This window comes from Corylus avellana, chromosome ca6 (assembly GCF_901000735.1).
Source record: "Corylus avellana chromosome ca6, CavTom2PMs-1.0".
Lineage (NCBI taxonomy): Eukaryota > Viridiplantae > Streptophyta > Magnoliopsida > Fagales > Betulaceae > Corylus > Corylus avellana.
In genome coordinates, this window is record NC_081546.1 from 18,151,337 (window position 1) to 18,166,206 (window position 14,870).

The window sequence follows — 14,870 nt, forward strand, 5'->3', positions numbered from 1 at the left end:
AGGAGCTGGAAATTCATTATATAATCTTACAGATGTCATGTATATATTGGTGAATCCTGTATATATTTTTGCAGATGATCTCATTTTTGGCCAGGAGCTGAAAATTCTTGGGAGATTCAAGGGCAGATAGAGGAAATTTGACAATATTGGTGAATCCTCACACCAGTATATGACTTTTATGTCAAAGTACCAACTCATCCATAAACGTTCCTCTTAAAACTCATCACTTACACAAACACACATCGAAAAAATTACTAAGTCCTACTGAGCAAGGAGAAGGAAAACAAAAATGACACATGAACTATCACATTTATGTGGCAATTAGTTGTTGCACAATGGGCATTTTACTTTTTAATGTGAACTCCCATATTTGAGAAAGCTTGATGCATACTCAGATTGTGAACTCTCATTTTGAGATGCTGAGTTCATACCGCTATTTCCAAAGGCTTCCCAGATAGCTTGATGTATACTGGCAACAACATCCATGAGCTTCTTCACAATCTGCAATAAGAAATAATTTCGAAAAAATATGTTACTCTACAAAGAGAAACAAATACTCTGCTCTATCCTGTGGAAGACAAGACTGAATAAAGTAGTAACTTTCCTCCATGACCTACCACAGAATCTTATTAAATCAATAGGTATTTATATTTGATTGCCATCTACATTCATAGAATTGCCATTTACATCAAGAAAGGTAGTATAACATTTATTTCACAAAGAACAAGAAAACCTAACCAAAATTAGCAGTTTAATTTATAAATTGAAGCATAAAGTACCTTCAAGAACATAGAAGCAAAATTGATAATTGATTTTTTCTAGCGGTACCCAAATATCATAATTTTTCCTCTTCAGAAAGAATAACAAGTGCTCATAGTTACATAACCCTTCCAAATTTGTAGACCATGGAGATTCCTTCTTTTCTTCCTCTTCTCTTTCTATCTCCTTTCTTTCTTTTTCTTTTTCTTTTTTTTTAATGAAAAGAAACACTCAATTATACTTTTGACCTCATAATCTCTCCTACAAGAGGCCCAACCTATTAAACCCTAAACGAAGTATTGATTAAATATCCATAAAAAAATACTTACTATTTATCATATAGACATAATTACATGTATCACAAACATGCAGTCTCTACATCAATCATATACAACCAAACTATATATGTTACCATGAATATAGACTTAATTACATGTAATGTTAAACATCAACAAAACAAGAACAAAATATATAATAGGTTTACCAACTATAAACTCATAGACAATGCTCATTCTAGGTCGATAGCTTCCTCATTCTCCAACCTCTCCGCATTACCTGGAGATGATAAAACAATCAATCAGGAAGCAATAGGTACCTTTCTTATCAGGATCCTAAGCCAAACACAAAAAAGGGCACCATAACAACTTTAACATATATACTAACCAAAATGACATTACTATAATAGAACAAAAAATGCACTAACTACAAATAATAATCATCATCAATGCAATATCTATCTATATATATATATATATATAGATATTCCGACTGAAAAATAATATCCTTATAAAATTAGACGCAAATACAATGCTAACGTTTAGTAGTAGAAATAATAACTGTTAGTTCTTGTGTTGGCTTAATTCAGTTCCAAAATGCAGAGGCTACAGTTCACAGTCTCAAACACTAGTATAGAATGCTCATAATCCAATCTCCACCGTTCATAATATAGATTCATGTGTTATGAACGTCCCTACAAAATTTCAGCTCAATCGAACCACAAACTCCCACGATCAGAGCAGTTGATCAAGACTGGATAGCATTTCCAGAATGCTGTTTCACCCATTGCATGCCTTGTCCGGTCAAGCCTTCCCTGGGTCCGGACCGCATTTTCAGAAACTCTATTTCTGCTCTGCAAAGCCCTGTCCAGATAGCCTATTAACCTGTCCGGACACCCCGTAAGTTTTAGGCTCAAAAAATGTGATTTTAAGTGGGTTAGGTCTAGGGTTTTGTCGAGGGTATATATACATCATTATAGAATAGAGATGTACGAATTTTCACCCCCAGAGAGTTCGTCAGAGGCTGTGCTAAGAGAGATCATATGTGGTGAGCGTTAAATTAAATCTCTTAGAGTTTTAGTTATTCCTTTGATAAATCTACGGTTGAGAAGTCTATCGGAAGGATCCGGTAAAGGAGAATCACGTTGAAGAAGATTTGAGGAAGGAGACGAGTTGTAGGCTTGTCGATCTTACAGAGCCAAGGTCTTGCAAAGGGTTGTAAGTGTTCCTAGTGTCTGTAATCTCTGGATAATCTATTGATAGTGATTTCCTGGGTTTGGCTGCCTCGGAGAGGTTTTACTTTTAGATCGGTCTCTAAAAGGTTTCCTCTTCGTAACCAAAATATTTGTGTCTGCCTCTTTATTGCTTTATCTATTTTGAGTAATTCAATTGTTTATTTCTTCATAGTATTAATTTCGCATAAATTGTGATAAACAAGTTTTTGGAGTTGGCATAGCGTTTTTCTATAACAAACATCATCGGGGTCACTATCAACAATAAGAACATCAAAAAGAATACTAAAAAGCAATAAAATGTATAACCAAACCAATGCCAAACAAAACATTTTGCAACAAGAGTGTCCATATATATATATATATTCAAGAAAACCCAAACCAAAAAAAAAAAAAAAAAATTGCATTACCTGATCCACTCCCCACCGACGATCTCACATCCAAACGGGCTGGAGACTCTTTGTCTGGCACATCCTTAACTCGAGTCATATCGGATGAGGACCTCGACTGCAACATGGACTCAAACTGACGAAAATGTGCCTCATGCAAAGTGTTCATACTAGCCTCGCTCTCAGCTAGCCGCACAGCAACCTGCTCTCGCTGTGCATCTAACAGCGCAGCTATCTCCGCCCTATACCTCTCCCTTTCAGCTTGCAGCGCTACTGCTTGCTCTTGCTGTGTCTCTAACAACGCATCCATCTCTTGCTTGTGCTTCTCCCGCTCAGCTTGTAGTGCAGCTTCTATCATTTCTAGGACACCAAGGCTCCCGGGAGGTTGTGACCGTGGCGCGACTAGTCTATAATAGGAGTATATGCTGCCGCGCACAGGTAGTATACCTGTTCCAACCTGGCGAACCTGACCTGCGTACTCCGGCTTATTGCCGATCCCCTGTGCATACACATTGTCGGGTGCCCACCGTACGGTGCCTTCAGTTACAAATCTTCTAGTAGCAGGGTCAGTGGGAAGTAACTCCTTCATCCTCACCTGTAGGGTACACATTAAAAGAAGTAATTAGAAATATTAAATTAAAATACAAAGAAGTATACATTAACCAAGACATATCGGTTATTAGTAGCATACACATCTCTCCCTGACCAAGTCATTTGGATATTCGCCATCCTTCTTCACGTGTGTATTGATGTAAGACTGCGCTTGTATTGGCAGAGTCCCAATATTTATGAGATTCATAAACAAATAAAACTTAATCAGTTATTAGTAGCATACACATCTCTCCCTGACCAAGTCATTTGGATATTCGCCATCCTTCTTCACGTGTGTATTGATGTAAGACTGCGCTTGTATTGGCAGAGTCCCAATATTTATGAGATTCATAAACAAATAAAACTTAAACAAATAAAACATAAACATAAACAACATAAATTTTATATATATATATATATATAACTGATCAAAAAATACACATACTTCTTCATGTGTAGCCCTAGCAAAGCTCTTTGACCCGGTGCAGTGAGGCTCCTTGTTCTTGGACCAGATTCCCTTTATATATGCAGCATATTCTTACACAATTAACATTGTTAATATTTTAGTCCAACACATTCCTTTTAATAAAACTAAACAAAACCCACTAAAATATGTGACTTACTTCATTCTCTTTACTACACCATTTCTCCAATAATATATCCACGTCCGTTCTGTTGTACATGGATAATTGTTCCCCTTCCCTAGCCTTCACTATCCTCGGAGTATCGTCCGACGTAATGTGAAGACTCTGCTTCAAGTCATACCTCCAAGTCTTATGCTTGTTTCGCATATCAAGGAAAGCATCCCGTTTTATGGCCGCGATATTGCACTCAGGCGGAATATAGAAGTGCTTCTACATAAATTCACGCATATATTTATATTAATAATACAACATGTATTTGAGATAAATATATGAATATACAAATAACTATCATAAATACAATAATATTTAATTATAACATACCATCAAGGCATTCCAAATATCCTCCTTCCTACGCTCCGGTACATTCTTCCACTCGTCGCTAATCTTAACATAATTACTGCTCCTGACGAACACTCCGGTCATCCCTCTAAATTTGGAAGCACTTTGTCCCACAGGCTGCCAGGCGGGGTTATACTCACACACGATCCTCTGTCCATCGGGGATCTTCCATAGCTTGTGACATGACTTGACACTCAAAACATGGTAGCGGGTGGTGCCATTTTGATCTACACCTAATACATTAAGGATTTGAACAAGTTAGCTACTTATTTAAACTAACTACATATTGAAATAAAAATAAAAAAATTACGATTTTTTAGCACATATACTTACTTATCGTCCGAACCTCGTCCACCGCCAACAGGCGTGTAGCAGCATCATCAAAATGCGTGTCTTGCGCGACACCATCCTCATCACCCACATTGCTATCCGGGGGCTGTGTCTCATCACTATCATCCACCTGTGATCCGGTGGGATACGGGTGCCGCTCGAAATGGCCATGGAAAACGATACCCAGATCGCTCAACGTCGTGAAGTTGAGTGTGAAAGGTGTGGATGTGCCCGGCTCTGGCGGAGTATGCTGAAAATCTACATGAACGTCACCACCAAAGCCCACGTCCTGCCCCGCATGGGTCTGCCCTTCCACATGGTGTGGAAGCATCGGTCTATACCCTTCTGGCTCCATATCAGCCCGGGGGGACGAATGTAACGCATGGACACCGGATGTCAATCGCACGGTTAGTTGTCACGGTGCTTTTCTCTTTCCCCTATAACTCATATCTCCCTGCAAAATATGTTACGAACTGAATTAGTATTTAAAATAAGTAAATATGTACAAGTATATGTAAAGTAATCACACATTTAAAATTTTCAACATATACTAGTTACTCAATTAATTATATATCGTTTCCACAAACTATATATAAATTTTATGGTTAACCTAAAAAGCAATTACAAATTAATGTAAATATTTCTTTAAAAAAAAAAAAAAATTCAAAGATAAGGGTGTACTCCAATTTCATTAAATGACATACGCTTCGATTGGTTCTAAATCGGGTAAGATGTAATCGACATCATCAGGTGCGTTAACATGATCATGATTGGTACTTAAGAGGAGGGGCTCAATCTCGTGGTAGCTAACATTAGAATCGTCAGACCCTTGACCCTTACCAACATCATACACATTTCTAGGTTTACGCCTTACAGCGCAAGCCCAATCTGGGTTCCTTTCATCTTCGAAGTAAAATACTTGGTCAACTTGTGAAGTTAGCACAAACGGCTCATCCGTAATCCTCTCTCATGTGTGGATAAGGTTTTGAAATTGACAAGCGTTATGTCATACTCGTCAACCTTGTACCCCCTGTCCTTCGTGTTGTCCGCCCAATCACACTTGAACATAACATACTTTGTCCTATCGTAGTACTCAACCTCAATTATTTGGGTTAAATTTCTGTAATACGTTTTGCCATCAGTACTCGACACATACACGCCGCTATTTTGAGTCTTTTTTCCGATATCAACTGAAAGAGTGCGGAACAACTTCCTGTTAACCACATATCTGTTATACTTGACTGCTGTTTCCTTTGGCCCTCTACAATGCATTAGCAGTTTCTCACCCAGCTCCTGTCTACGTAGGTCGTCTAATCCATTGACCTGCGTACAATGGAGGGCGATATATGAAGTTGGTGTATAGGATTTGTATGCGAAACAGATATACAAGTCATTTAACTTGTAAGAAGACATTATTCTTATGTAGTCACGATACCAATCGACAAATTGTTTGAAATGTTTGCTTTCCAACTGATCGTCCGTTGTTCGCCCTCTAAGCGTTTCCATGTGCATCCTACAATTAGAAATTAAAGTTGTACAAAGAATGGTAGGGCATGTACTAGTGACATGACTCACGTCCGTAGCGGTAGGAACTCGTCCGAGTTAAACAATATATATCGATGAATCTGTGCCAGTGTGATATGGTTGAAGATGACTCGTGTTCCCGCTCCCTTACAACCATCAGGGTTTTTTTGGGCCTTATTATGAAACGTCGATGCGTCATCCAAATACATCGAGCAGAATGTCACCAACTCAATTGCTATGTAGCCTTCCGCAATACATCCCTCAGGAGCCGCTTTATTGCGCACATTAGATTTGAACCCCCCCTAGGCTCCTGTATATGGAAATCAATCAATCAATTGCAGTGATTCACTACCTTTCAGTGGTGGGAAAAGAAATAATAATAATAGCTTAACGATCAAAATTTAACTCTCAGCTAGATACATCCACCTATACTGCATTGGTCCACCCAGTTGGCATTCACTGACAAGATGCACGACAACATGGACCATGCTAGTGAAACAACTTGGGGGAAATACTTGTTCCATCTTGCACAAAGTCACGCAGACTTCACTCTAGAGTCGGTACAAATCATCTAGTGTCAGCGTAGTTGAACATATGCCCCAGAAGAATGTTTCCATCTCAACCAAAGGTCTGACCACGTTACCTGGTAGTGACCCACGTAAAGTAATAGGTAGAAGTTGTTGCATCAGTATGTGATTGTCATGACTCTTCAAACCCGTCATCGTACGATCTTTGAGTCGTACGCATTTGGAAATATTCGAGGCATAACCATCAGGCACCCTCACATCCCGAAGCACTTTCAAGAAACTGGTTTTATCTTCATTGGACATCGTGTGGTAAGCTGGGGGCATATAGTTTTTTCCATTCTTCGTAAATTGATGAAGTAGACGTCTCAATCCCATCTCTTGCAAGTCTTTGCGAGCATCGTAGTTGTCCTTTGTTTTCCCTTTTATGTTGAGTATTGTGCCAAGAATGTTGTCCATCACATTCTTCTCTATGTGCATCACATTAAGGTTGTGCGGCAGTAAATTATCCATCCAATACGGCAACCTAAAGAAAACACTCTTCTTCTTCTATAATACATGATTGGTCCTTTTTGGTCTGGTGTTAGGAGTACTCTTCTTCCACTTCTCTCCCTGCTTCTTACTATTGTCTGGCTTTGACTTGCCAGCATCCTCATCCCCAAATGGCATCCTTTCTAACTGTCTTAGGATTTCATCTCCACTTAGCACATTGGGTGGATATTGTAGTTCTTGGTTACCGTCAAAATTTCTTTTATTCTTCCTCAATGGATGATCCAAGGGCAAGTATTGCCTATGACCCATAAAACACCATTTGTGGCCGTGTTTTAACCATCGAGACCTTGTTAACTGCATATAACAAGGACATGCCTTTGCTCCCCTTGTAGGCCACCCTGACAGATTTGCGTATAACGGGAAGTCGTTAATTATCCACATCAATTGTGCTCGCAACATAAAGTGTGTTTTAGTGGAAACATCAAATGTGCGTACCCCTACATTCCATAATTCCTTCAATTCCTCAATTAAGGGCTGTAGGTAAACATCTATATCCATTTCAGGTAAGCTCGGGCCCGGGATAATCAGGGATAATATAAAAGACGTTTGTTTCATGCACATCTAAGGAGGCAAGTTGTATGGCACAAGCATTACGGGCCAAGTGCTGTGGGATGTACTAAGGTTCCCAAAAGGATTAAATCCATCTTAGGTTAGTACAAGCCATACATTCCTGCTGTCTGCTGCAAATTCCAGATATAACTGATCAAATGACTTTCATGCTTCAATGTCGGCCAGATGCCTCAATTTGCCATCCTTTGTGCGGTTGTCTGCATGCCACTTCATATGGGGTGATGTATACTGTGACATAAACAACCTCTGTAGTCTTGGTATGAGTGGAAACCATCGTAACACTTTTACTGGACGTTTCTTACTTGACGATATGGGTTGACCGTCCTCGTCCAAATGAATTTCATCTTTTCACTTAGGTTTGCCACAAACTGTACATGAATCTAACTCTTTGTTGCCCTTCCAAAATAACATGCAGTCATTACGACAAGCCAGAATCTTCTCATACCCGAGTCCCATGTCCCTTAGATATTTTTTTGCTTCATAGGTATTAACCGGCAAAGCTTCATTATCCGCAAGCAACAATTGATTGATGAACTCAAGGAGAGATGAGAATATCTTGTTACTAATTCCACCAACACACTTTAAGTTGTACAGATTAACAGTTGCGCTCAGCTTGCTATATTTGGTCCTATCATATAGCGGTGTTGTTGCCTCTTTAAGCAGCTTGTGGTACTTTTGGGCATCAGCTTCATCCACTTCTTCGACTACGATTTCTTCATCACCCTGCACAACGACCTGAGGCTCACAGTTGTCTTCACTGACATCATGCATGCCGAACACATCACGCAACATAGCGTGCATATTTCCACCCTGATCACTGCTTTCACCTGCTTCATCTGTGGCCGTACGATTCAAAGGAGACGGTTCAACATGGTCCCGGACAGGCTTCTCACCATGAAACATCCAGTCCTTATATGTAGGAAGTATGTCTTTTCCCCCTGTCAAGTGGGCGAGAACAACGCCTGGCGGATAGCGCCGGTTAAGGCGACACACCTTACATGGGCAATAAATCTTACCATCAGGTATTATGCAGTTCCTAACTGCAAAGTCCACGAACAATCTACAGCCGTCTTTATATTCCTTCGTACCCTTACACTTTGTCATCCAACTCTTGTCCATTGTTGTGTACAGACATTAGAGAGAAATATACGCGACTTAAAAGTATTCAATAAACCCATACATACAAAACCTAAACAATATACAAGTCCAAATTTAAATTTATTTATTATTATAAGTTAAATAAGTAAATCTAAGTTAATTACTAGTTTCCGGATATAACCGATCAAAATTAACCACATGGCTGTTCATATATACCACGTGCATACCAAATAACAATCATAACACATAGCAAGAATTACTTAATTAATTAACAAATTAACAATAAAGAACTATCTCAAACAAAGCAAAAATTTAAATAAGTTATATATAATAACATAAATGTGAAATTGTTATATATAATTTGTTTAGGACAGATTTGTTGAATGTTTCTTGAGTGATTGAAGGTTTATATGTTCAATGTTTTGGTTTTTGTTTTGGTTTTGGGTTTTAAGTTTCAAAATGGTATGTTTTGTGAAAATTCTATATATGACTCCAAACGACACCTATTATGAATGTATAGGTGTTTCACACAATATTATGCGGAAATAGATCTGACCTAACAAATAATATTTAACCAAAAATGGATATGCAATGAACAATAAAGAACACAGATATTTTGGTTACGAAGAGGAAACCAATTAGAGAACTTTCTAAAAGTAAAACCTCTCCGGGGCAGCCAAACCCAAGAAATCAACTAACTCAGTAAAAGAATAAAGGATTACAAGACGTTCACACTTACAAAACATTTGCAATTGACATAGTCTTGTATAAGACAAGCAACCCACTTGCCTTCTATCGCAGTAGCCCTTTCCAAAGACAGCTGGCACAATCCTTCTACGTGATCTCCCTTCATCGGAACTCCGGTTGACTTCACTTCAATAATCAACAAATAAACACAAACGATCACTCTAAGAGAGAGAACTGACTCTCTATGTTAGAGACTCTCTTAGCACATGACGGTGAATTCTAGATCAGAAATTCGTTCCTCTCTCTTCCTATAGAGGTGCATTTATAATAGTCCCATCATCCCTAGACCTAGGAAAGAGTTTATATTCATTTAAAACTGTTACAGGTACGCGGCGTCCGGACGGGAACATGTGCCATCCGGACGGGACAACAAAACACATCCAGAACGTGTTTTTAACACATGGTCGCCTGCAATCTCGTCTGGACGAGATTGCAGACAAGCCATTCTGCCTAGCTTCGTAGTCTTCTCTTTATGACCCGTTTTGACCTAGTAAACATTGAAATTTGCTAAATATCGTGAAACATAACTTTGTAGATCCTTGAGTTAGCTTTCCAACGCCGTAAAGATTGCTCCAATCAGAGGCCTGAAACTTAAGATATGACATTTTTAGTAAAAGTCGTCTAGATAGAATTCAGACGAGACTACAGACGAGGCTCTCGGGAATTCTTGTTTATCGAGCTCATCCGGACGGGATTGCAAACGAGATTGCAGACGAGGCTCTCGGGAATTCTTGTTTATCAAGCTCGTCCGAACGAGATTGCAAACGAGATTGCAGACGAGATTGCAGACGAGGCTCTCGGGAATTCTTATTTATCAAGCTCGTCCGAACGAGATTGCAAACGAGATTGCAGACGAGGCTCTCGGGGAAAATAGAATTCTTCGAGCATCCGAAAGGCACTTCTTTTCGTCCGAATGGTAATTGAATGGATGATGAATCTTGGCACTTTTGGTCACCATTTTGCTTACTGAATTAAGCCAACAAGAACTTACAGTTTGGCTGAATCATTTGAAGTTTAATGTTTAATGATTCTTTTGTAGTTTTAAAGATCAATGTTACGGGGTTTGATTGTGTTAAACACTATATTTTTTGAACAATTTTGAAATCTTGGTAACAAAATTTCGGCATGTATTTTCTTCAGTAGAATGATTTCTTTTGGTTGATTTTTGGAATACCCATATGTTTCTTAACCCATAAATCAAAAGCTTTTATGATTATGAACCAAAATCATGATTTAAAATCGGGTTTCAGTGCGAAAATTTGATGAAAAATGAGAAAACCCGTTTGTAGACCCTTATAGGGCGAGACCTGACCCAGATCAAAATTTCAGACCCGGCTGAAGCTAGGGGATGAAGTCCCCTACCCGAATCTAAGCCCACTCCCATCACGCGCCATAAAAGGGAAAAACTTCTTCCTTTTTCCAGTGTGGGGTATCAAACCTCACACAATAGGGCTTGCAAGAAGGGTTACACCATCACGCCATTGTTTCGCTTTGGTTCAAATTTCGAATTTTACTCAGTATAAATAGCGTTAAGCTGTTCTGGAAGATATCTATTTCATACTTATTTATATACCATGTGATCATTTATTTTGTTAAGCATAAATATTTATTAAAGTATTATGCTATGGGATATTTTGTGATCAACATAAAGATTGAAGTTTTATGGTGCCATTATGAAGTAGTGGAAATCAAAGTGACAAGGGAATAGCCACAGCATCCTAAGTCATGATGATAATAAGGTAAAGAAATTTTTGTAAAAATTTCAAAGATGAATTTTGGTATCTATATGGCAATTAGATGTTATTGAAGTTATGACTCTTACAATATTTTTAGGAATAGCCACAGCATCCTAATTTTATAATGATAATCATATAAAGATTTTTTTTTTTTTACATGAACTTCATGAAGAAAATTAAACATCTATGTTGCATGTGATTAACTCATAAATTTAATGACTTTGCTCCAATAGATTTTATTATTTTTATGATTTAATTAGAATAAGATGGTTAATTTGGCATTAAAAATAAAATTTTCTTATGCCCACAGGTACATGAAATTTTTATTTATTAATGTTTAAATTTACTAATCTTATTAATAAAGTTATTTAGTAAATTCATGTGTGATGTATCATTTGCCCACAGGTAGGTTGGAATTTACTATTAAATTAACATTGGTTAATTTAAATAAAGGTACTTCATAGCATTAAAGTATCTTATTTGTCTTGGTCATTAAATGCATATCTGCTGCTTCAATTAATGTTATTTTATGTTCCAATACTTTCTAGTGATAATTTTTTTCTAACTGAAAAAGAAAATTTGCTTTAGGGTGTTTGAAACTTAATTTAGTGCTCTGTGTAGACGAATCACCCACTCTCACAGAATCAAGTACACCACATGAGATTATTAGTCATGAACAGTGGGAACAATATAATTGCCTAAGTTTGATGTTCATAAAATCTCATATTACCAAATGTATCAGGATTCTATTCCTGAATATTGTAAGGCTAATGATTTTAGAAAGTTGTTGAGGAACATTTCATGAGTTCCTATAAGGATTCAGCCATCACCCTCATATAAAAGCTTTAAAGAAAAACCTTAGGCACCTCCAAAAGTGTGCATTGGCACATTATGGTAGGTACATATAAGTCAGAAAGCTTGCAAATTAAGGAAATCTATTTATGGGCTAAGATAGGTCTCCCGTCAATGTTATACAAGATTATTACTTCATATGGTTTTATTAAGAACATTGTTAATTAGTGTTATATCTTAAGGTCAGTGGGAGTAAAGTTACTTTTTTTTTAGTCCTGTATATAGATAATATTTTGCTTGCAAGCAGTGATTTAGGTTTGCTACATAAAGTTCTTCTCACTAAACTTTCAAATGAAAGATTTGGGTGAAACCTCTTATGTCATTGACATAGAGATTCATAGAGACATGAATAAAGAATATTAAGACTATTTTTAAATGGTATAAATTCAGTAAAAATCAATGTCTCAAAATGCATTGGAACAAGAGCAGATTAAAAGTCATTTCTATGCATCTATAGCAAGCAGTTTAGTGTATGCGCAGGTCTGCACTAAACATGATATTGGACTAGCAGTAGAATTATTGGGTTGATAAAAAGTTGCAAATAAAGTCTTGCGATATACGCAAGAAAACCAAGAATTACAGATTGACCTACAATTACACTGACCGTTTAGAGGTCGTTGGTTATTTTGATTTTGTTGAATATGTAGACAGTACAAAATCTACTTCATGATATATTTTTTATTGCTAAAGGGCTATATCATGGAGATGCAGTAAGCAAACTAAAGTTGATACATCTACTATGAAAGCATAATTTATTGCATGCTATGAATTTAGTTAACAGGCATTATGGTTGAGACTTTTTATTAAAGGTCTCGAGATTGTTGATTTTATAGCGAAACCCATAATTATTTTCGACATAAAGTATCTCACTATGAGAGAGAATATTAAGTGACATGAAGTGTCTATTAAATATTGAATTAATGATTGCGGATCCCATGACTAAAAGTTTATCGGTAAAGAAGTATATAGTCATGTGGAATATATGAGACTCATTAATTCATTTCGTGTTAAGTTTCTCTCTAATGGTCTATAGACATAAAGTTATTGTTACAAAGTTTTTGTGCACATGTATTATCCGTTGGGATAAATAAAGATAGACCCAGAATGACTTATTGGAAGTTATTCATAAAGAATTATACCTTATAAAGATTTTGTTTAGAAAGATTAATACATTGTAATACATGGAAGGAAATGTTAATATAATAACATAACCACCATGATTCATGTATTGTATCTCTCAAAATAAAACTAAAGCTTGGAGTAGTTTTCAATTTGGCCATATATAGTTTTAGTTACACACACGATTTTAAAATGTGTCATGTGAGCCAAGTGGGAGAATATTAGAATTAATCTTCTATCAGTAGACTTAAGGTGGCCCACATGTCACATATATTATATGTATATAATATATTATATATAGTTTTTATTAAACAAAAAAACTTTGGGTAATTAAAGTACAGTTAACTACTAAAGGTGAAAAAGTGTTTTATTTTCATCAAGTGTTGTCTCCTTTGATGGAAGGAAGCAACGTAAGATAAGTGGATATGGGTCTTGGCCTATATAAAAGACAAGCCTGTGATATCCATCGATCACAACTTTAACGTGAAAAACACATAGGCTAGAAATCCTTATCTATCACTCTCCAACAAAGTGAGGGTTTTAGGATTGCGAATTGAGGGTTCTGGAATTGTGAATTCTGCAAACATTCAACGAGTATTCAATTCAAGTGCTTAAACAACAATGGCCAAATGTAAGTATTTCTTTTATGTTTATATAATTTTCTCCCAAATTCTTACACGGGTTGCTTCGGCCACCCAAGACCGACCACCCCAAGGGCCATGGGTGGCTTCGGCCACCCCAGCCCCCAACTGGGGTGGTTTGGCCACCCCACCCCTTAATATTTTATAATTTTTTTAATATAAAATAATATTTGATTATTATTTTTTGTTAGTAGGACAAGTGTCTTATTTGTAGTTCTATGATTTTTAAGAATAAATCATAACCATGAACTGGATATTCTCCAGTTCATTTTAATTAATGTCCTATTCGAATTGTAAGCCCTTTTAATTTCTTTCTTTTCCTTATTTATTTATTTTTTTAAAAAAATAGTATCTTGTCATTATTTGGACAAGTTGATTTTAGTTGATCATATTAACATGTGATATTAGGTTTCAAAGTCTAAGGAATAATAATAAGCTTTCTTATGATAACTATAGAGTTGCTTTTAACATTGTATTAAGTTTCCTCGAAATTTCAGAGTAACATTAATATTGCAGTCCACAAGAGTTTCTGGTCATGATATATGAGAAAAATAAAAAGAGAAAAAGAAAATATATCGAGTCCCGCGTAATTAACTTGTGTTGATTAAATTCCAACACAACGTAATTAACCCTGCGCATGCATCTCTCGGAAATCAACTGATCATGTCCAGGTCTTTCCTTGGTGTCATGTCTTCTAATATATTATATACACCATGCATGGCAAGGCCGGCTTTCTAATAATGTTGAGAGAGTTTATAACTTGTTAAAATTATTTTTTTGTTTTTCTTTTTTTATTATTTTTTTGTCTAAAAGGTCCAAAAATGATGCATCAGATAATTAAATAAAATAAAAAAATAAAAAATAAAATAAAAAAAACAAAAAACAAAAAATATGTGTAACATTAAAATGATATCCCAAATTCAGACCACGGGCGGAGCTTTCTAATAA